The sequence below is a fragment of the Lygodium microphyllum genome, chromosome 10, assembly GCF_053477565.2.
Source record: "Lygodium microphyllum isolate KBCC chromosome 10, Lygodium_microphyllum_v1.1.10, whole genome shotgun sequence".
In the NCBI taxonomy this organism is placed as follows: Eukaryota; Viridiplantae; Streptophyta; class Polypodiopsida; order Schizaeales; family Lygodiaceae; genus Lygodium; species Lygodium microphyllum.
In genome coordinates, this window is record NC_141144.1 from 139,817,551 (window position 1) to 139,840,323 (window position 22,773).

General features: G+C 39.6%; 1 pseudogene; it reads right to left on the bottom strand.

The window, feature by feature from the left end:
• Window positions 1–14,781: 14,781 nt before the first annotated feature.
• On the bottom strand, window positions 14,782–21,217 carry LOC148030628 (phospholipase D alpha 1 pseudogene; annotated as a pseudogene).
• Window positions 21,218–22,773: the final 1,556 nt, after the last annotated feature.

The window sequence follows — 22,773 nt, forward strand, 5'->3', positions numbered from 1 at the left end:
GTACCATCATACTGCCATAGCCCTGCTAGACGAATTCGATCGAGTGTCTTTTCAGCTGATTCCACGGAATTGGAATCAGTTTGCCGATTCATTGGCTAATCTTGCGTATGAAGAGGACCTCTTCTTTAATTGTGGCCCTTGTCCCGATATATCTATTGATGGTGAGACAGGACCTGGTCATTTGTGGGGTATGCTTTCTGAACATGCCCTCTTTGGCAGACGATGGTTGATTTGGGTGATGCAAAGGGTAAGTGAGACGCATCTACCTTTATTATCGGGGACCCACAGACTGATTAGACGACATGTGCTGCGAACACCTCTTGCGATATACGCAGGAGGGATAGGTCATAATTTAATGCACCTAGTTTAGGGCTACAAGCCCTGTTTCCCTGGGAATAGTATGCTTTGATGTCTATCATGGTTGTTTCCAGGTGGATGTTCTGCATAGTATTGTTTTATTTCATTAGGCCACGAGGGCCGATTTAGTTTTGTAGCAAAGTCATGTCTGATTTCATTAGGCCAAGAGGGCCATTTCCCTGTCTAGTGCGGGTGCGTTTAATTGGGTTTTTTTGTTTTATTGTTGTGCTGGACAGGTTTCGTGGTTCGTAGAATTTGGTGGAGCCTGGAGGAGCCTTTGCTGCGATGGAAGCTTCTTGTGGCCACTCCAGGTGATATTTCTCCTTTACGAGTACCTTTCTTTCCTGTTATATGTGTATTTGTACTTGTTGAGGGGATACTTTTTGTTGGGGACCGGCAACCAAGGCATGAAGTCCCAGGTTTGGGCTAAGTATGTTTGAGGGAGGTCGGAGTAGTCATTGCCTCCTGTAAAGACATTGTTAGGCATTGAAAGACCTGTTTTAGAAGGAAGTCCTAGTGGCTCTGTTCTGCTAACCGGCTAGGCAGCCGTTCTAGGAGTTCTTGTTAGTAGTGAGGCAGTTAGAGAAACCTGCTAGAAGATCATAATGCTGATGCCAAGAAATCCTGAATATCCGAAAAGATGAATATAAATGCGAAGGTGTGTAAAAAGGGGTTCTAACCCCTATCAATGAAAAGAAAAGAAATGAAAATATATAAGTAGTTGATCATTGCCTTGCGAAGGCCTGGTAGGTTCCTGGGGACGAGTCAGACCCGGGGCCGATACCTTGTCTTCCTAGGGGTGGCTTCTTGCTGGAAAAATAATATCAAAACAAGGAAGGTTGGAGCGAAAATAAAAGTGAGCGTTAGAAAAGGATTAAGTGTCGCCTTGCGAGGGCTTGGTAGGTCCTTGGGTGCCGAGACAGGTCCTGAGACCGATGCCCTGTTCTCCTTGGGTCACTACGCTCAGCTCCCTCCTTTTTACATGCCCAAGTATGTTCATCCAATACAAGCCCTAAAAGAAGACATGTACTGAAAGAAAATACTCTTTGATCAGGCTATAGGAGTCCTCGCCTTGTAGGAGCTCCTAGTTGTGTTGTCTTTAGTTGGTCAGTAGTTCAGACTACCACTTAGGGCAACCTCTTTGATAGTTTTTTTTGTTTGGCTGTGTTGGAGCAGCTGGTTAGTGACTCGCTTCGGATCTTCTATTAAATGATGCTAGGCCTATTCCTTGTGGATGTCATGCCTTGGTTCTGTCTAGGGGTAGGGGGAGCATTGTGCTGAGTTTTATGATGATAATTGTTTGTATCAGTTTGATGCTTCTTTGGTTGTTTATGCGCAGATATGTTCGTGGGTTCGACGGACTGAGTCGTCCTATCCCGTGGTCGCCAATGAAGGATGGATTTTAGGCCCCGGAACATGCCTAAAAATAGGAGAAAAATATGGAAATGCGGGGGAAAATGCTCAACCACGAAGGCGACAGCTCGAGCGAGCACGATTTTAAGCGTCAAGTACTTGACGGGCGCCCGTACGACACTCCGAGAATTTTCATAATTTTTCCGTGCGCCCATGCCAGTCAGTGAAGCTGCAGGCCTGTCCGGAATGTTGAGACGAGCTCACAGAAATTTTCAGAACGCAGTTCGGAGTTCGCACGCGAGAGTTGGCCCGAAACCGGCCGGGGTGCCCAAGAGGGGGCCCAAAATTGAAATTTCAAAAGGTGCAAGTGGGGGGGGGTGACCTTTGGCACCCCCCCACAAAAAAAATCGTGGATATGGAGGGGGGGCGGCGGCTGAAAACAGCCGCCGAAAAAAACGCGACCCCCCCCCCCAATCGATTGCTGGCTTGCAAAGAAGCCATACTAATGAACCTCCAGGCCTGATCAAGACGATGTGCCGATCAATTCGCCGGTCTCCGCTCCCGCAATGGTGGACTGGTTGGAGAGAGAAAATCAGTCTTTCTCTCTCCTCCCTCTCTCTCCTCTTAGGCCCCGTTCGTGCTTGAAGGGATAGGATGGAGATGGACGGCCGGATGGATGCCGATTCTTGACGGGATGGAAGAGCAATGCAAAATCATTGTAGATTGCTGATTCCAAGCAGAATTCATGGCTGGAAATCAATCGTGGGACGTGCCAAATTTAATGAAAAAACCCGCAAGACACGGTAATAATTGTTTTTACAAAGAAAATGGTCTTTTGATGCAAATTTGGTTGATAAAAATGTGTTCATATGGATTGAGTTTTGAGTATGTCGTGCTTTGAGTTGGTTTCTAGCTGTTCATCATTTAAAAATCTGGAAAACATGTGTGGGATAGCAGAAAATAGGGAACCGAGACACGAAAAACCATAAAAATGAAGGAAAACAAGGGTTTTGGGCATATAAATGGGGAAAACCGTCGATACACATCAACTAATCTTTCAATTTTGTTGCAAATGAACTAAGGGCCACAGCCCACAAACTGGTTTTCATTTTCAACAATTTAAAAAATACAAGAAAATGAAGAAAATGGGAAAAAATGATAAAAAAACCATGAAAAATAGGGAAAAAATACATTTGGGGCTACGAAAAAATATAGAAAAATAGGATTTATGTTTGTTGATGTATAGCAAGGCTGGGGCATGAAGTTATGCTTCAGTTCAGCCTTGTTTATATGTTGTAGTGTGTGTTTCCTTCCTTTCTCCACATAAAATGACAAGGAAACCCTAAAAGAAATGAATATAATGATGCACTATCAACGGGGAAGGGTAGAGTTGTGGAAAAAACGGTTAAATGCCGCTGAGCATGAGGAATAATTTGCTGATTTTATATGCATTGCATCTAGGACGGAATAATAATGATAAAAATTAAAACCTAGTAGCACGAAGATCACTTCGGTGCTAGGTGTTGCAACGAAGCACAAAGCGGTTAGAAAGAAAAGCATGAAAGAGATGATTTGCACTTGCACGCTGCTGGTTTTTAAAATATTTGAGCACTAGGCATCCACCTCTTTGCATGATCATTTAGAGGAAATTAAAAGTATCAGAGTTAGCTCCTGGATATGCATAGCAATTGTTTTCAGTAGGCCTGTGACCCACCGTTGAGAGTGTGAGGTTCCTATGCTGTAGGCTAGTCGTGGGATCATAAATGGGAAGTCAAGTAAGGACAATGGTACATTCCTGGATACGTTTATTTGGTACCTTGAGTGATGTTTGTGCGAAATGTCTAAATGTTGAGCGGCGCATCGAGGGGCCAATCCCCGAGGTGTAGGAGAGTCGCAGAGGGTTGACGGCATTCAGCCGTAGGAGGAACCCCATGTGCATGTGATTCGAGCCTTTTGGCTATGTGAAAGGGACTCCCTCTGAGGAGTAATATTGGGTTAGGATTAGTTGGACTACAACGTATTACAAACGCAATGTTTAGGAAGGCAGAGATTTTGATAGACGCTCCTGGCCGCGAGGCCGAGGGGTTGTCTTGCGCATAGTGACGAGGTCCGGCTAGTGCATGAGCCAGTGCCGGCCCGTTTTTAGGTCCATCAATCATCCCTTTTAAAGATGCAAATACTTCCTTCTAAATTAGCAAGTATTTTTCCCTAAAAGATGCAAGGAACTGCAAGATGTATGCGATATATCATCCCATGCAAATTTGCGATTTCAAGACTATAAACCTTTTCCTTCTATGCAGCGATAAGATTTACAATGATCTTTTCTTTTCCTTGTCCTAAACTATAATGATACAACGAAATCAAAGCTTTAATATTTTTAATGAAGATGCATTCAAACTTTGATATAGAACTCCATGAATGAGCGAATGCCATGAGTCCATCCTTGATTTAATCCTTCCTTTTATCACTTAACCTGACCTAAAATGTAACCATCTTCGCATGCAATTTGCAAAGTTCATAATTTCCTTTTCATGCATTGCGACCATTTGGACATCATTTAATGGGCATCTAAGATTATCTCATACTCGAGTCACAACTAGGAAATTATTACCTAAGTGCATTATATGTTATATGCGCTGTTCTTTTCGTGAGGCAACAAGGATGCCTTTAGACAAATCCACATTTTAACTTATGCAATATACATTCAAGAAGGCAACTACCTTGACCATGTAAGTACTCTTCATGCAACTTATCTTGGTAATTCGATGCGAGTATATGAATTTTTCAATGTATTCAAACTTGCCTACGAAAATTAAAGACATACTTAATGCATCCTTTTCATGCAGGAAATTTATCGAAACCTGGGCATTAAGAATCGAGGCGTTGTCCACTTGCGTACTCGGGGTGGAAGCTCCCGCATGTGCATCTCGCGACTTTTGCTTAGGAGCCATCGAGGACATAGATCTCGACTCAGCAAACTCCCCTTGGCTCTCTTACGCGTTACGAAGCCACTTTTGTCTGATATCTCCTCCTCCGTGCAGGACACAAGCCTTGTAGGACACGGTTTTAAAAACCGAGGGAAGCACGGGTAAGCAAGACTTATGGAAGCCTTATTAGAAGCTTCCAAATTAGAAGCTTCTAAGCTTTTGTTACAGCAAAATGATGTGGAGAGAGAAAAGGATGATTGGAAAATGATGAGGATGGAGGTGAAGACGACGACGACGATGATTATGATGATGGTGGAGGACGATGGCAGCGGCTAGGCGGCATGAGCAAATGGCGGCGGCCAACAGATGAACGGCGGCGGGCAGGTCCCCAGGCGGCAGAAGCAGCACAACTCTCTCTCCTCCTCTCAAGCTTGAGAGGGGGGGTCATATAGGTTGAAGGGGGGGGGAGGGGGGGAGATAGCCACACACATGGCTAGTTACATGCCTCCTTCCCCCCCATGCTCTCCTACTCCACACCCACCCCTCTCACACTCCCTCTCCCCCGCCATGCAACGGGTAAAGGGGAGGGGAGTTTATCCATTAAAAAATTTGCCAAAAATTTACCCATTATCCCTTTTCCCCCTTGAAGGGGTATTCCCGCGTAGGCCTACGGTGGCTCGCGGTTTTCAAGCCACAGCTTCCTATACGCGACACGGTGTTGGAGTTTGCTATTGCACAAGGATGGAGCACTTAGCCCAAGGTCTTTTAGTTGCGGGAAGTTGCTTTGAATTGCTTTTGCGCAAGATTTAGGATCTTGAATATTCCGTAGCGGAATTATTACACATAATGACATCACAATGATAATTTCATCTAGCCTCCCAAGAAAACATGGCCTAGTAGCGAAGTAACGTGGCCTCTAGTCTATCTCAAAGAACATGGTCTATCCATATCCGAAGACCTTGTCCATACATTGTGTAGAGCTCCAAAAACATATCCACTCTCCTCTTCTCTTCACTTGGAGCTCCCCAAGAAACATGTAGGTCACCACAAAATCACACCAAAGACATGGTGCAATATGCTAAAGCACTTCTTCATGAGGGCACTAGCCATAGTAGATAAGCTTCCAATATCAATGATGTAGTTATGATTTGCTGCCCTCCTAGAGTACGATGACTACCATGACCCCACATAGCCTACCACTCCTCCATATATATAGCCAGTAGGCCTAGCCCTATCACCAAAGACTATAGCACAATCTTTCCTCCTCTCTCTAGGTCTTCATGGCATTCTCCTTCTCTCCCAAGACAAATGTCCCCTTGGGCCAAAGCTTGTATCCTTAGTAAACGACACCTTTGTTGAGATTCAAGCTCATGTACTTTTGGTTTGGTTTGGTTATCTTAGTTGAATAAGGTTTGGGTCACACTGACTCAACCACAATTACATCTAGGTCACTTTACTTTTGTATGTTTGGTTGCATGTACACAATGTAGAGTGTGGAAGATAATGGAAGTTTGATAGGGAGCGTGGCTGCTCTCATTCTTGCCTAACCTTTGTCCCCCTCTCTCTCTCTGTTTTGTTTCTTGGTATTAGAGCTTGTTCATCAAGTTTTCATTTGAGAGGAGTGAAGTCCTGTGTAAAATGTCTGTGGAAAAAAAAGCGTATTGCTATAGGCAACAAAACAACATCACATTGGAGTGGACATTGCGGGAGCTATGGGCATCAAATTAAGGTAAAGTAAATTGGAAAAGTGTATCATCACATCTCACAAGGAACAAGATGAGTATACTTGATAGGGCTAAATCATTGTTTAGAATCCACACAAAATCAATCATTGCATCAGAAAAAATTGTATTTGTTTTCGGCCATTTGGAAAATTCTGCAGTAGTTATTGTGTCACTCAAAACTGAAGGATATCTATCTCATTTACTTACTAACATTAAAGACGAGTGGAGCGTCTACTCCCTCACTGAAATAGCTTCCAAATGAGCTACTACATGCTGATTTACAATAAGTTTAGAGGCAACCATTGAAGCTGCAAAACAATCCTCAACTAGAATGAACATCATATTGGGGAATATGAAAATTTCCCATAAGTTTGAGACACGTAGTCAAATATTTGCATTTGTCATAACTTGAACACTATAACTCCAAATCGAGTGCTCTATAGATCAATAGATTCTATTTTTTAAGCGCTTTTCAATAATAGGCCACATCATATGGTTTCGAGAAACCTATGGGCATGTTATTCAAGTGCCATCTTTTTAGTATTCAAAAAATGAAAATTGGAAGATTCCACATCATCAAGATTGAATTGGGCATTTCTCATCATGAACTGAGATTCGAATTGTAGACATAGACCATTTAATATACATCACTGAACTCCATATAAATAAGTTCAAAACAGGTGGACAACAAGGCAAACAAGGTGTCCAAAACAGTTTGACTATGAAGTAAGGTTTGATAGGTTCAAAATTAGCATGAAATTGGTCTAACAAGTGGAGCAATCACTGGAGTTTGATTTGGCAAGTATTGAGCTGGTCTAAACTCATCAAATGTATACTAAATGTACTGAAAAATAGAGCGAAAATTTATTGGTTGTTATTGGAGCTATCTAAGCTCTAAATTGGACAAGTACAAGTGGTTAGATATATGTATGTCTCATACACATACTTGGAAACAAAGAATATGTATTGACTGAGAATGCAATAGTGTTTATTGCTACAAATTTTTAGTAAAAATTGGTTACACTATAGGTCATTGAAGTGCATTGCCTATTGGCATTTTGGGGTAATTGACTTTACACATCAAATCTTGTTTTGCAAAGCTGAAGACTTTGGAATGGCAAACACAGGAGAGAATGATACTATCACCTAGATAGTAGGTGAGAAGTTGTACTACAACAACTTTGTTTGATGGAAGTTCATGGTGTTAAACTTCTTGATTGGAAGAGGCTATTGAGATCTAGTCATAGGTCTTGAAGATGAGCCCAAGCACTGGAGGTTAGACCTCCAACACAGGATCAATTGAAGACACATAAGATATGGTTGGAAAAGGCTAGCAAGGTCTTGCATTGGCTGTCCTTATGTGTGTTAGACACAAAAGATATGAAAATTGTAAATTGTACATCACCAAAAGCCACTTGGGACTTGTTGACGAAGAATTATGGCCATGTCCCTCATGCAAGAAAGACATAATTGAAGCAAAAATTTAACCACATATCCAAGAATTGAAGGGATATTAAAGACTATGTGAGTGAGATTAGAACCGTTGGAGAGTAACTAGGCTCAATTGGAGCTGAAGTTGAGGATGATGATCTGGTGGCCACTATCCTCCATGGTCTTGGAGAGGAATACAAGCAATTTGACACTTCCATATCAGTGCGTCAGGAGCAATCTAACTTTGATGAACTTGTGATACTTCTTTTGCATGAAGAAGTGAACCTTGGACTCAATATAAGTTCTAGTGGATCTAGGAACAATAGGGACAATGTCTTCTACACAAATCAAAGGGATAGAGGTGAAAGAGGAAAGTCAAACTTTAGAGGAAGAGGGGCTGAAAATGCATATGCAACCTATGGACAGCAAGGCAGTGGATGGCAAAATAGACAACCTCAAGCAAATAGAGGTGCCTCTAATGCTCATGGAAGAGGGGGTTACTCATCTAGAGGAAGAGGTACTTGGCAATAGCCCCAAATGAGCCATGGATACCAATCAAATGCAGATAAGAATTGTCATTATTGTGGAAAATATGGGCATGTAGCTAAATATTGCTATAAGAAACAAAATGATTAGAGCACAAGAGAAAGATAACATGGTAATTATGTCTCTTTTAGTGGTATGCAAGAGGATGACATGTTGTTTGCTATGCAACATGTAAAGAAAGATTGCCTACACAAGGCAAAGCAAATGATGTATGATATATAGACTTAGAGGCATCTAACCACATGTCTCCTCATGGAGAGTGGTTTGACACATTGATAGAATGTGCTCATGGATATGTTTGCACAGGGGATGATATACAACATGACATTAAGCAAACAAATACTGTTTCTTTGATGATACATAGTGATAAGAAAAAGAGTCTATATGATGTGTTACATGTACACCCCATTACTAAAAACTTGCTTTCTGTGGGACAAATGGCTGAACAGAATCTACAAGTTAGATTTAATAGAGATGGATGCGACATTGAAGAGTATAGTTAAGGATGCAAACTCATTGCTAAAGGCAAAAGAAATGGCAAGATGTTTACATTGGATACAAAAACTCCAACAATGAATAGTGTTATGTATTCACATGACAATGTTGCAATAAGTGACATTGAGATATGGCATAAAAGGATTGGTCATGTAAATATTCAAAAGGTGAAATCTATATAGCATAAGCAAGTTGTACTTCGACTCGAGTTCAAGCATGTGGAATTGGGACATGTATGTGAATCATGTCAATTTGGGAAGCAATCAAGGCTTCCATTTATGAGGCATGTAAGCACTACTACTAGACCATTACGAAATGCACATTCTTATATATGGGGATTCTCACAGAATGCATCTTTTGGGGAAGCATGCTACTATGTGTCATTCATAGATAACTATAGTAGGTACATATGGTTGTATGTATTGAAGCACAAGAGTTGTGTCATGGATGCTTTTCAGGATTTCAAGAGACATGTGGAGAAAGAATTGGCTTGTTACATCTCATACTTGAAATCTGATAGTGGTGGATAATATGTCTCTAAAGACTTTGATCACTTCTTGGCAGCCCATGGAATAAAGAGGCAATTGACATGCAGGTGCACACCACAACAAAATTGTGTGTCAAAAAGGAAAAGCAAGGTGATCATGGAATCGGCTAGAGCCATGTTGAATGGGAAGAGCCTACCAAATGCATATTGGGTAGAGGCTGTAAGGACTGCTGTGTATGTCATGAATCATACGCCAACATCAAGGATACATGAGGTGACTCCTCATGAGAGACTTTATGGGATAAAGCCTGACATTAGTCATCTTAAGGTCTTTGGATGTTTGGCATATGTACATGTTCTAGATGAGAAGAGAAAGAAGCTTGATCCAAAGGCAGAAAATGCCATCTTTATTGGGTATGCACAAGATATAAAGGCTTACAAAAGCTACAATCCTACTCATGAGATATTGGTCTCATGAGATGTAGTATTTGATTAGCTGAATTCATGGCATGAGAAGAAGACAATCTTGATAGATGATGATGATGTTTGTTAAAAGACTTATGTACATGCAGGTACAAATGAGAGTGTAGAAATTTCTAGGCCTTCTAAAGATGCTACTATATCAGTTAGTTCTTGGACAAGTTATTGGACAAGTAGACTAAGAAGTTCAACATACTTATCCATTGATACGGATATGTCAGTGAGGGGGAGAAATGTGAATAAAGACAAATGCAAACTTGATTATGTTACAGGGCCACTCACTTCTGGTTATGATTCACATGGCATTGACAGCTTGGATAGTGAGTTTGGCGTTCCATCTGTTGTGACTCCTAGTGTGATACATAGATATGTATCACCTCATGAGAGAGGAGAGTCTCATATTGCACCTTAGTTGAGGAGATCAGAAAGAGTTAGAAAGCTTGTGGATAAACTTACATATAGTGGCTACATAGTGAGGCACTATGTATATATGGCAAAAGTCACTAGCTTCAAAGAACCCGCAAAGTTTTCTGAAGCTATTTTGGATAAACATTGGTGCAAGGCAATGGATTAGGAATATTCAACATTGGCTGAAAATGACACTTGAAATTTGGTTGATTTGCGTGAAGGCAAAATGTATATTGGTTGCAAATGGGTATACAAGGTAAAGTGCAAATCAGATGGCACATTGAAAAGATACAAGGCAAGCCTTGTGGCAAAAGGGTATGCACAACAATATGGTCTTGATTATGAGGAGACATTCAGTCCCATTGGTAAAATGGCAATGACGAGAATAATGATTGCATTGGTAGCATCTAGAGGATGGAGTATGTATCAGATAGATATGAAGAAATCTTTCCTCAATGGTGGTTTGGTTGAGGAAGTATACATGGATCAGCTTGAGGGCTATGTACGTCCTCATTTTCCTACACATGTGTGTAGATTGAAGAAAGCATTGTATGGGTTGAAACAAGCACCTAGAGCTTGGAATGCGAAGATAAGTGCATGCTTATAGAAGCTTGGTTTCACTATGGACAAGACTGATCATAGTCTATTCACAAATAAGACAAAGGCTAGTTATGTGACATTAGTCATCTATGTGGATGACTTGATCATTAAAGGTGATGATGCCATGAAAATTGGAGAGATCAAAGAAATGTTACATGCTGAATTTCAGGTCAAAGATTTGGGTGAACTGAAGTATTTCCTTGGGATTGAGATTGTTTCTACACCTCATGGTACTTGGTTGTTGTAAAAGCAATATGTACAAGACATATTAACCCAAGTATGGTATGTTGGATTGCATGCCTTTGAGCACTCCATTGAATAAAAATGTTAAGCTACTTGCAAATGTTGGGCATGAGATTTTGAGAATGTCACTATGTATAGACGGGTAGCCTGATTTACTTTACCATTACAAGACCGGACCTTAGCTACTTAGTTGGATAGATTAGCCAATTCACGTAGAAGCCTAGGAAGCCTCACTTGGATGCAATGAGGAGGATCTTGAGATATATGAATGCTACATCATATTATGGTCTATTCTATGAGCATGGTAAGACTTTGGAGATTACAGGATATACAATGCTAACTGGGCAAGAAGTGTCTATGATAGAAGATCTAGTAGTGGGTATGCATTTTTCCTTGGTAGTAGTATGGTCAGCTAGAGCAGTAAGAAGAAGCTACCATGAAACAAAACAGAGAGAAAGAGGAAGAAAGATTAGGCAAGAAGAAGAGTAGCCATGCTCCCTATTAAACTTCCATTATCTTCCACACTTGCACAACCAACCAACCATACAAAAGTAAAGTGATCTAGATGTAACCGTGGTTGAGTTAGTGTGACCCAAATCTTATTTAAATAAGATAATCAAACCAAACCAAAGGTATATGAGCTTGAATCTCAACACTCCCTCTCAAGCTCAAGTGTGGTACTTCACTCCAAGTAGCTCTCTGAAATGCAAAAACTTATCTTTACCCAATGAATTGTTAAAGATATTTGCAACTTGGTTATCTATCCTTACATGGACCAAATCAATGTCACTTGCTACAATAACTTTTTCTATGATAAAGTGATAATGTACCTCAATGTGCTTAGTCCTAGTATGATAGACAGGATTACTGGCTAAGAACACACTACTCATGTTGTCACAATAGAGTGTGATAGACCTGACTTTTTGCATCCCCAAATCATCAAGCTTCATGAGCCATGTTGCCTCACATGCAGCAAGTGCAACACCTCTATACTCTCTCAATACTAGAGAGTCCAACTCTAGGTTGCTTCTTACTACTCTACCTGACCATACTACTACAAAGGGAAAATGTATACCCACTAGTAGATCTTCTATCATAGATACTTCATGCCCAGTCGGCATCTGTAGATCCTGTAAGCTTCAAAGGCTTACCATGCTCATAGAATAAACCATAATCTGATGTAGCTTTCACATATCTCAAGATCCTCCTCACTGCATCTAAGTGAGGCTTCCTAAGCTTTTACATGAATTGGCTAATCAGTCCAATTAACACCATATTGGAAAATATGAAAATTTTCCATAAGTTTGGGACACATGGTCAAATCTTTGGATTTGTCATAACTTGAACACTATAACTCTAAATCGAGTACTCTATAGCTCAATACATTTCATTTTTCAAGCGCTTTCCAATAATAGGTCACATCATATAGTTTTGAGAAACTTATGGGCATGTTATCCAAGTGCCACACCTTTTTAGTATTCAAAAAATGAAAATTGGAAGATTTTCAAACTCACTAATATTGTGTTAATTGAATAGCTAAGGTCCGGTCTAGTAATGATAAGGTAAATCAAGCTACCCACCATCTTTCTATATATATTGACATTCTCAATCTCATGCCTAACATCTGCAAGTAACTTAACATTTTGCTCCAACAGAGTGCTCAAAGGCATGCAATCCAACATACCATACTTGGTTAACATGTCTTTGCATTTGCTTTTGGAACAACCAAGTACCATGAGGTGTAGAGACAACCTTGATCCCAAGGAAATACTTCAATTGATCCAAATCTTTGACGTGAAATTCAATATGTAACATTTCCTTGATCTCTCTAATTTCTGTAGTATCATCACTTGTAATGATCAAGTCATCCACATAGATGACTGATATCACATAACTAGCCCTTGTCTTCTCTGTGAATAGACTATGATCAACATTGTCCATAGTGAAACCAAGCTTCTGTAAGCATGCACTTATCTTAGCATTCCAAGCTCTAGGTGCTTGCTTTAACCCATACAATACTTTTTTCAATCTACACACGTGTGTAGGAAAATCAGGATGTATATAGCCCTTGGGTTGATCTGTATATACTTTCCCAACCAAATCACCATTGAGAAAAGCACTTTTCACATGCATCTAATATATACTCCATCCTTTAGATACTGCTAATATAATCATTGTTCTCACGGTTGCCATTTTAGCAACGAGGCTAAATGTATCCTAATAATCAAGACCATATTGTTATACATACTCTTTTGCCACAAGTCTTGCCTTGTATCTTTCCAATGTGCCATTTGATTTGTACTTCACCTTGTATATCCATTTGCAACCAATAGGCATTTTACCTTCATGCAAATCAACCAAATCCCAAGTGTCATTTTCAACCAATGATGAATACTCCTCATCCATTGCCTTACACCAATGATCATCCAAAATAGCTTTAAAAAACTTTGTGGATTCCTTGAAGCTAGTGAATTTTGTCATATATGCATAGTGCCTCACTTTGTAGCCACTATATGTAAGCTTATCCACATTTTTTCTTACTCTTTCTGATCTCCTCAATTGAGGTGTAATATGAGACTCTCCTCTTTCATGAGGTGGTATATATCTATGTCTCACACTAGGAGTCCCAACTGATGGAATGCCAAACTCATTATCCAAGCTGTCAGTGCCAAATAAATCATAATTAGAAGTTAAGTGGTCCTATAATATCATCAAGTTTTTCTTTGCCTTTATCCACATTTCTCCCCCTCACTGACATATCCATATTCATGGATAAAGATGGTGAACTCCTCAATCTACATGTCCAAGAACTAACTGATGTAGTAGCATCTTTAAAAGACCTAGAAATTTATGCACTCTCATTTGAACATGCATGTACATAAGTCTCCTAACAAACATCATCATCATCTATTAAGATGGTCTTCTTCGCGTGCCATGAATTCAGCTCATCAAATACTACATCTCTTGAGACCAATGTCTCATGAGTAGAAGGATTGTAGCAATCTGTAAGCCTTCATATCTTGTGTATACCCAATAAAGATGGCATTTTCTACCTTTGGATCAAGCTTCTTCCTCTTCTCATCTAGAACATGTACATATGCTAAGCATCCAAAGACCTTAAGATGACTAATGTCAGGCTTTATCCCATAAAGTCTCTCATGAGGAGTCACCTCATGTATCCTTGATATTGGCGTATGATTCATGACATACACAACAGTCATTACAACCTCTATCCAATATGCATTTGGTAGGCTCTTCTTATTCAACATGGCTCTAGCCGATTCCATAATCACCTTGTTTTCTCTTTTTGCCACACCATTTTGTTGTGGTGTGTACTTGTATGTCAATTGCCTCTTTATTCCATGGACTGTCAAGAAGTGATCAAAGTCTTTAGAGACATATTCTCCACCACTATTAGATCTCAAGCATGAGATGTAACAAGACAATTCTTTCTCTATATGTCTCTTAAAGTCTTGAAAAGCATCCATGATACCACTCTTGTTCTTCAGCACATACAACCATGTGTACCTACTATAGTCATCTATGAATGACACATAGTAGTGTGATCCCCCAAGAGATACATTCTGTGAAAAAATTCTCATACATAAGAATGTACATTTTGTAATGGTCTAGTAATGATGCTTACATGTCTCATAAATGAAAGCCTTGATTGCTTTCCAAATTGATATGATTCACATATGTGTTCCAATTCCACATGCTTGAACTTAGGGAGTCCAAGTACAACTTGCTTATGTTGCATATTTTTCACATTTTGAACATTTACATTACCATTCCTTTTATGCCATATCTCAATGTTCCTTATTGCAACATTGTCATGTGAATACATAGCAGTATTCATGGCAGAAATTTTTGTATCCAATGTAAACATCCTACCATTTTTTTTTGCCTTTAGCAATGAGTTTGTCTCCTTGACTATACTCTTCAATGTAGCATCCATCTCTATTGAATCTAACTTATAGATTCTATTCAGCCATTTGTCCTACAAAAAGCAAGTTTTTGATAATGGAGGATATATGTAACACATCATATAGAATCTTTTTCTTATCACCGTGCATCATCAAGAGAACGGTACATGTATGCTTAATGTCATGCTGCGTATCATCTCCTATATAAACATATCCATTAGCACCTTCTACCAATGTGTCAAGCTACTCTCCATGAGAAGTCATGTAGTTAGATACCCCTGAGTCTATATACCATATTTCATCTACTTTGCCTTGTGTAGGCAACCCCTTTTTCACATATCGCATAGCAAACAACCTGTCATCCTCCTGCATACCACTAGAAGAGACATAATTACCATATTGCCTTCCTCTTGCTCTCTGATCATTCTGCTTCTTGTAGCAATCTTTAGCTACATTCCCATATTTTCCACAATAACGATAATCCTTATCTGTTTTTTATTGTTGTCCATGGCTCATTTGGGACTGCTACCAAAGTACCTCTTTCTCTACATGTGTAAACCCCTCTTCCATGAGCATTAGAGGCATCTCTATTTGCTTGAGACTGCCTATTTTACCATCCATTGCCTTGCTGTCCACAGGCTACATATGCATTTCTAGCCCCTCTTTCTCTAAAGTTTGATCTTCCTTTTTCACCTCTATCCCTTTGATTTGAGTAGAAGACATTGTCCCTGCTGTTCCTAGACCCATTGGAACTTGTATTGAGTCCAAGTTTCACCTCTTCATGCAAAAGAAGTGCCATAACTTCATCAAAGTTAGGCTACTCCTAATGCACTGATATGGAAGTGTCAAACTGCTTGTACTCCTTTCCAAGGCCATGGAGGGTAGTGGCCATCTAATCATCATCCTCAACTTAAACTCCAATTGAGCCTAGTTACTCTGCAATGGTTCTAATCTCACTCACATAATCTTCAATAGACCTTCCATTCCTGGATATGTGGTTGAATTTTTGCTTCAATTGTGTCTTTCTTGCATAAGTAACATAGTCATAATTCTTCATCAATAAGTCCCAAGTGACTTTTAGTCATGTACAATTTGTAATTTGCATAGCTTTTGTGTTTGACACACATAAGGAAAACCAATGCAAGACCTTGCTAGCCTTTTCCAACCATGTCTAATATGTCTTCAATTGATCCTATGTTGGAGTCTATACTCCGGTAGCTTGGGCTCATTTTCAAGACCTACGACTAGATCCCAATAGCCTCTTCCAATCAAGAAGTTTGACATCCTTAACTTCCATAAAACAAAGTTGTTGTAGTCCAGCTTCTCACCTACTATCTGGGTGATAGTATCCTTTTCTCTTGTGTTTGCCATTTCAAAGTTTTCAGCTTTGCAAAACAAGATTTGATATGTGTAGAGTCAATTACCCTAAAATGCCAGCACGCAATACACCTCAATGACCTATAGTGCAACCAATTTTTACTGAAAATTTGCAGCAATAAACACTATTGCATTCTCAGCCAATACATGTGCTTTGTTCCCAAGTATGTGTATGAGACATACATATATCTAACCACTTCTACTTGTCCAATGTAGAGCTCAGATAGCTCCAACAACAACCAGTAAATTTCTGTTCTATTTTTTGCAGCAAATTTAGCATACATTTAATGAGTTTAGACTAGCTCAATACTTGCCAAATTAAACTCCAGTGGTTGCTCCACTTGCTAGACCAATTTCAGGCTAATTTTCAGCGGCGGTTAAACCTTGCTGAATAGTCAAACTGTTTTGGACAGCTTGTATGCCTTGCTGTCCACCTGTTTTGAGCTGATTTAAATGGAGTTTAGTAATGGATATTACCTGGTCTATGTCTGCAATTTGAATCTCAGTTTGATGATGTGGAATGCCCAACTTAATCTTGCTCAGTTTGGTCACTCCAGTTGCTCCAGTGCAGCCCACTCTAGTTGAGGACTGTTTTGCTCTGTTTTGCAACTTCAATGGTTGCCTCTGAACATGTTGTAAATCAGCATGTAATAGCTCATTTGGAAGCTATTTCAGTGAGGGATTAGATGCTCCACTTGCTCTTCAATGTCAGTCAGCAAATGAGGTAGATATCCTTCAGTTTTGAGTGACACAGTAACTGCTGCAGAATTTTCCAGATGGCTGAAAACAGGAACAGTTCTTTCTGATGCAATGATTGATTTCAATGATTTAGCTCCAGCAAGTATACTCAGCTTGTTCCTTGTGAGATGAGGCACACTTTTCCAATTTAGTTCACCTTAATCCGATGCCTGTAGCTCTCGCAATGTCCACTCCAATGTGATGCTGTTTTTTTGGCTATGGCAGCACGTTTTTTTTTTTCACGGACTTTTTACACAGGACTTCAGTCCTCTCAAATGACAACTTGATGAACAAGCGCTGATACCATAAATACATCCTGAACCCATGAACATCAGCCCGTGGTGAGGGAGACTCACTCACCATTGTATAGGCTGGATGATATGCTCCAATGGCAATCTCAGAATCTCTTCCTCCATCCATTGATCTCTGATTTACGTTAGCAGATCCCAAAAGTATGTTCTCATCATCCACAATCATCATCTTTGAATGAACATATATCATAAACCGTCTATGGTCCTGTGCGTTATAGTCAGAACCTTCTTCTGGGCTGTCTGGAGGAATATACTCATCTCCAAGCCTCTTTTCATGATTTCCAAGGCAAAAGAAAGTAAGATAGTCTTGAGGGCTCTCATCAGTGAGACCCTTTGCTTCTAAGGCCTGTGAAATAATTTTATACATCATTTCCATCCTTTTATGCATCCAGTAAAGGATTGCCTGCACAGAATCACTCTCAGGTACTCCCTCAGGCCACATAGGCATGACGACATACACAGAGATCCGCTCCCCAGCCTCAATCTTGCTTGCAACCTTGAGAGCAATCTCTACAGGGATTAAGTGCAAACAACCAACATCGTGATCTGAATCCCAGCTTGCACAACTGCCCAGGAAATACTGATTTTCAATGTAGATTAAAATTTTAGCTCTTCTAATAGCATGAATATACGCATCCTGGATGCTCCAATCGATCGAGCTATTCTTTCCACTCACAAGCCCAGCCCTGGCAGCGTCCTGAGGGTTATCTGGAAAACCATAAGCTGCTCCTCCATCGATAGACCGGAACACCTGCACATTCCAGCTTCCAAGGTCGTTTAACATCATGACTTGTGAAGGCGGGTCAATGGCTGAAATCTCCCTCACTTGTGAACTGAGTCCAAAGTACGGAAAAGAGAATGGAATTGAGCGTCATAACGTCCATCACATAGATCAATACCACCCACAAGGCTCAGAATTCTCCTCCTTTCAGAATCTGGTTGTCCAGGCAAAGGAGCATCTACAATGACAGTTTTCTGATGATGAGTGAACATTGTGCCGATCTGAATCTCCTGCACCACACTCAATCCATTGTCGGGATTCCTGGGACACAGCACACAATTAACCCATCATGTGTTCTGTATCCTCATCATGTGTTGCCATAAGCCCATCCTTCTTCAATAATCCAACAGGCGTCCTGTCATCCTACACTAATAAATTAACCCTTACTCCCTCTGACGCCTTCTCTTCAGCAGCTCCCCGAGTGTTATCCCTTCTGACCCCTCGATAGGGCTCTCCCTATCACGGACCAACTCTTTCTCTGTGAACACCGACCATCCTGTTATGTAAATCAGGTGTTTTGCCCCACCTATTGCCTCGTAGATGTCTTCCCAGGATCTACTTGGTTCATGCAACTTACCATTGCTGAGATAGATCTTTGGGCAGAAATTGTTAGGCATCTGTGTGCATCCTGATAGAGCGCCAACTTCCAACCTTTCCACTCCTTAAAGAAGGTGTATGGAACTCCACGATATTTTGGATCTACCACATCTTTGCCAACAAAGGGTTGGGTCACGGTTACATCTAGGTCACTTTATTTTTGTATGTTTGGTTGTATGTACACAAGTTAGAGCGTGGAAGATAATGGAAGTTTGATACTGAGCATGGTTGCTCTCCTTCTTGCCTAACCTTTGTCCCTCTCTCTCTCTCTCTCTCTCTCTCTCTCTCTCTCTCTCTCTTTTGTTTCAACCTTCCATCCAATAACATAGCTTATCCTCAAAGCATGCCATATGATTTTCACTTTTAGACCCTTAGGATAAAGGTCATGGCAACAATAATTATCTTCTAACAAGAATAGACTATATCCTTCATAGGTTGGAGATAAATCAAATGTTCATCCAAATAGATATGCATGATAGGTATCATTGAACATGCATTCAAAAAGAAAATGTGCAAAAGATGGCCTTTAAGACAACCTTTTGCTTGTGTGAGTTTTTAGTGATACCATTTGGGCTTTCTAATGCTTTGACGACATTTAATCTAATGATAGACATGATATTTCTCCAACATAAATCATTAATGGGGACATTCTTTAATAATATTATTTATGTCATTCTTCAAATAAAATGGAGTATGGGTAGGATCTTGCTATTTTATGCTAGGAGCTTCCCAATCATCAGTTGGTCCTTAATGCTGAGAAAATTTATTCTTGGTTGAGATTCCCTTTTTGGGGTGCATAATCTCTAAGGATGGAGTTAGAATGCGTTCAAAGGCTAGTTTTATGAAATTTTCTTATAGATGGAGTTAGAATGTGTTAAATGGCGCATATTTCTTATAGTGAAGTGTGTGAATGCATGACCTTCAAGGAAGTTTTTTCCCTCACTAGGATGCATTTTTTCCTTAGCTTTGTGTATGTGTTGTTCCTCTCTTCAACAAATGTAGTCTCAAATTACACTTTGTGTTGTTTCTCTCAAACTTCTTCCCCAGAGGTATGTTCCCTATGGCAACCCTAAATGAAAAAATATTATCAAAGAAGGATTTAAAGTCTTGAACAAAGTTTTCAACATTCAATGCTTCATCTTCTTTGATTGACAAGCATTGGTAGGTATACTAGTATTCTAGGTGGACTTATAAGGCTCATTTTGTTTGATTTTTATTTTAGACTCAATTTTGGATTCTTTTATACTACTACTCATGTTGTGTATGCTATTTTATGCTTTTGTATGAGATTTTTGATAGTCTTAATTTCATACAAGTAATTCCTTTTATAGTCTACTTTGTGCTATACTATATAGCACTATTTGATTTTTGTACAAACTTTCCTCTTTACAAGCAACTTTCTCATTAGTGGAGTCAATGGTAATAGCTAGCAACATTGATGAATTCTATAGATTTTCTATTGGATGAAAGTAATTATCAATTTTGGTCTTATATGATAGGTCATATATTGATTGCAAAAGGATCGTGGAACGTTGCATAGGGAACAAATCTACGCCTTCTTGTGGCTGTGGAAGTTACAAGTGCAACAAAAATAGGTATTGTGAAGGATGTTGCAAGCTCTAGTTTTGTTGAAATAAATGCTAGAGTAACACCACCTACTCCTTAGTCGTAAAATCGAGGTTATTTTCCCCTTTTTACCACGTAGAACAGGGGGCTAAGGGAGGGGAGGGGCTAGTTCAAAGGTTAAGCTTTAACTTTTTTTTAAATAAGTAAAAAAGAAAACTTACATCTATTTGTTCATTGCCTAGCCACTATCAACATTGACATCCTCCTTCCATGCATCACGACAACCACCACCACCTTCATGCTCCTACTTGTGTTAGAGTAGAGCACCTAGTATGGATTGTTCTTGCTTTGTGGACAAAGATGTAACAAGTCCCAAATTTCTCTCTTTTAATATCAACATAGATATTAGATCTGTAAAATTAAGGATGGTGTCTCTTGTGTTGATGGAGGTTTGAAACTACTTGTACTCCTCACCCAAGCCATCCAAACATATAGCCACTATATCATCATCATCAACATGTACTCTAATAGATCCAAGAGCTTCAACAATTCTCTTTATCTTCAATGCATAGTCATTAATAGACAAATTGCCACACATGGCATTGTTTAGCTTAGACTTCAATTGCAACTTTCTAGCTTTGGTATTTGTACCAAAGAGTTTGACCAAGTTATTTCCACAAGATTATTTGTATCCTATATATACCTAATCATATTGTTTGAAACACTAATGGAAAGCCACTACATAACTTGTCAAGCACCTTGGTCCCATTCCTTAAATGCCTTGGCCTTCTCAAGCATGGCATTTTCCTTTGGTAACTTTAGATTCTCAGCACTATCTCCTTTAATGTAGTCCCAATAACCTTTGCCCATAATTAAATTTGTCAATCTACACTTCCAAGGATGGAAGTTATCCTTGTCAAGCTTGTCCCTAACAATTTTATTAAATCCCTAAGACATTGTGAAGCAATACCTACAAATTTGTCTTTATCAACAAGCTCTTAATTCATTTAAACTATCACCAGTATTGATCTCAATACACATAAGGATACCCTAAGCAACACATGTAATGTCAGACATTATCCAAATACTATCCGTCACACCTAATACTTGCAACTTATTTGCAAAATGGCAGGGTTTGCAAAGTTTATGAATCTTATCAAATTATTTGGAATGGGGGCTAAAACACACCTACAACACGAATACGGCTACATAGACTCAAACAGAATGTTTATAACACTGGCTTGAGCACTTCAAGCTCATGAATATGCCTTGTCAATCGGAGATCATATTAGGGAGATCTCCACAGGTGTACTCCATAGTAGGTTTTCTTGTAGACTCTTATTCTTGTGGCTCATAGCTTCTTGCTTGCATGCTGCTCTGAGACTATGAAAAGGTAGGGAGAGAGAGGGAGCTCTTGCAAGATAGGGAGAGAGAGGAAGCTTGAACTCTTGCAAGATACTATGAAAAGATAGGGAGAGAGAGGGAGATTGAGCTCTTGCAAGACACAAAACACAATGAGAGAATGCACACAAGATAGGAAGTTGAAACCCTAGTCTCTTCTTCTTCTTCTTCTTCTTCTTCTTTACTATATGAGTCTACTACAAATAAAAGACAGTACAACATTTAGCCCCTTGTCCTTTTGCATAACTCATATCCCTTCTTGTCACCTTACAGTAACTTCGTACATTGCTCAATCTTGATGGAATGTTGTCAAGTTTTAGATCAATATCACGATCTTAAGGCTTGTTGAGACGAAGTTCTGAAGGAAGAGAATAGAGAAACACTCTTTATAAAATTTTCAAGGAATTAGTCATATCCTTATCTAGCATTGATACATTTATTTCAGCTTCATAATCACTCTTATTCCTAGCAAAAACCGCAAATGTAGAAATACAATCTTTATTTAGATTAACATAGCCAAAGCTAATACAAGTACGATTAATTATCCCTTAAGCTTACATGAACAACATGTATTTTCGTATGCTTTAGAACAATCTTCTTGTTGCAGATGTCCACCACACTAGAACCTCTATTGCACCATTGCATACCAATAGAGCACCACAACCCTCAAGTGGCATGATGTAAAGTTTTGTAGTATCCACATAGATTTGAATATGGATCCTCAATTTCCCAGTGATAGGCATAACAAACTTAGCATGACTAGGGCAAGGTAATCCTTATTCATAGGCCCTATCTTCTTTGAATAGGTGCATGGTCTACCTACCAACTCTAGAGAAATATAGCTCGACTGTGTACTCAAGTTAAAGAAGATCAAAGATATTTGATCTCTCACTTTTTCCTAAATCCCACAAACTCTATAGCTTCTAGATTGGGCATTTACCATGTCTAGGACCAAAATAACAATGGTAAATCACAAAAGCATTGTCTTAAGTAAATTGCTCTCAACATTATCACTATTAAGATCA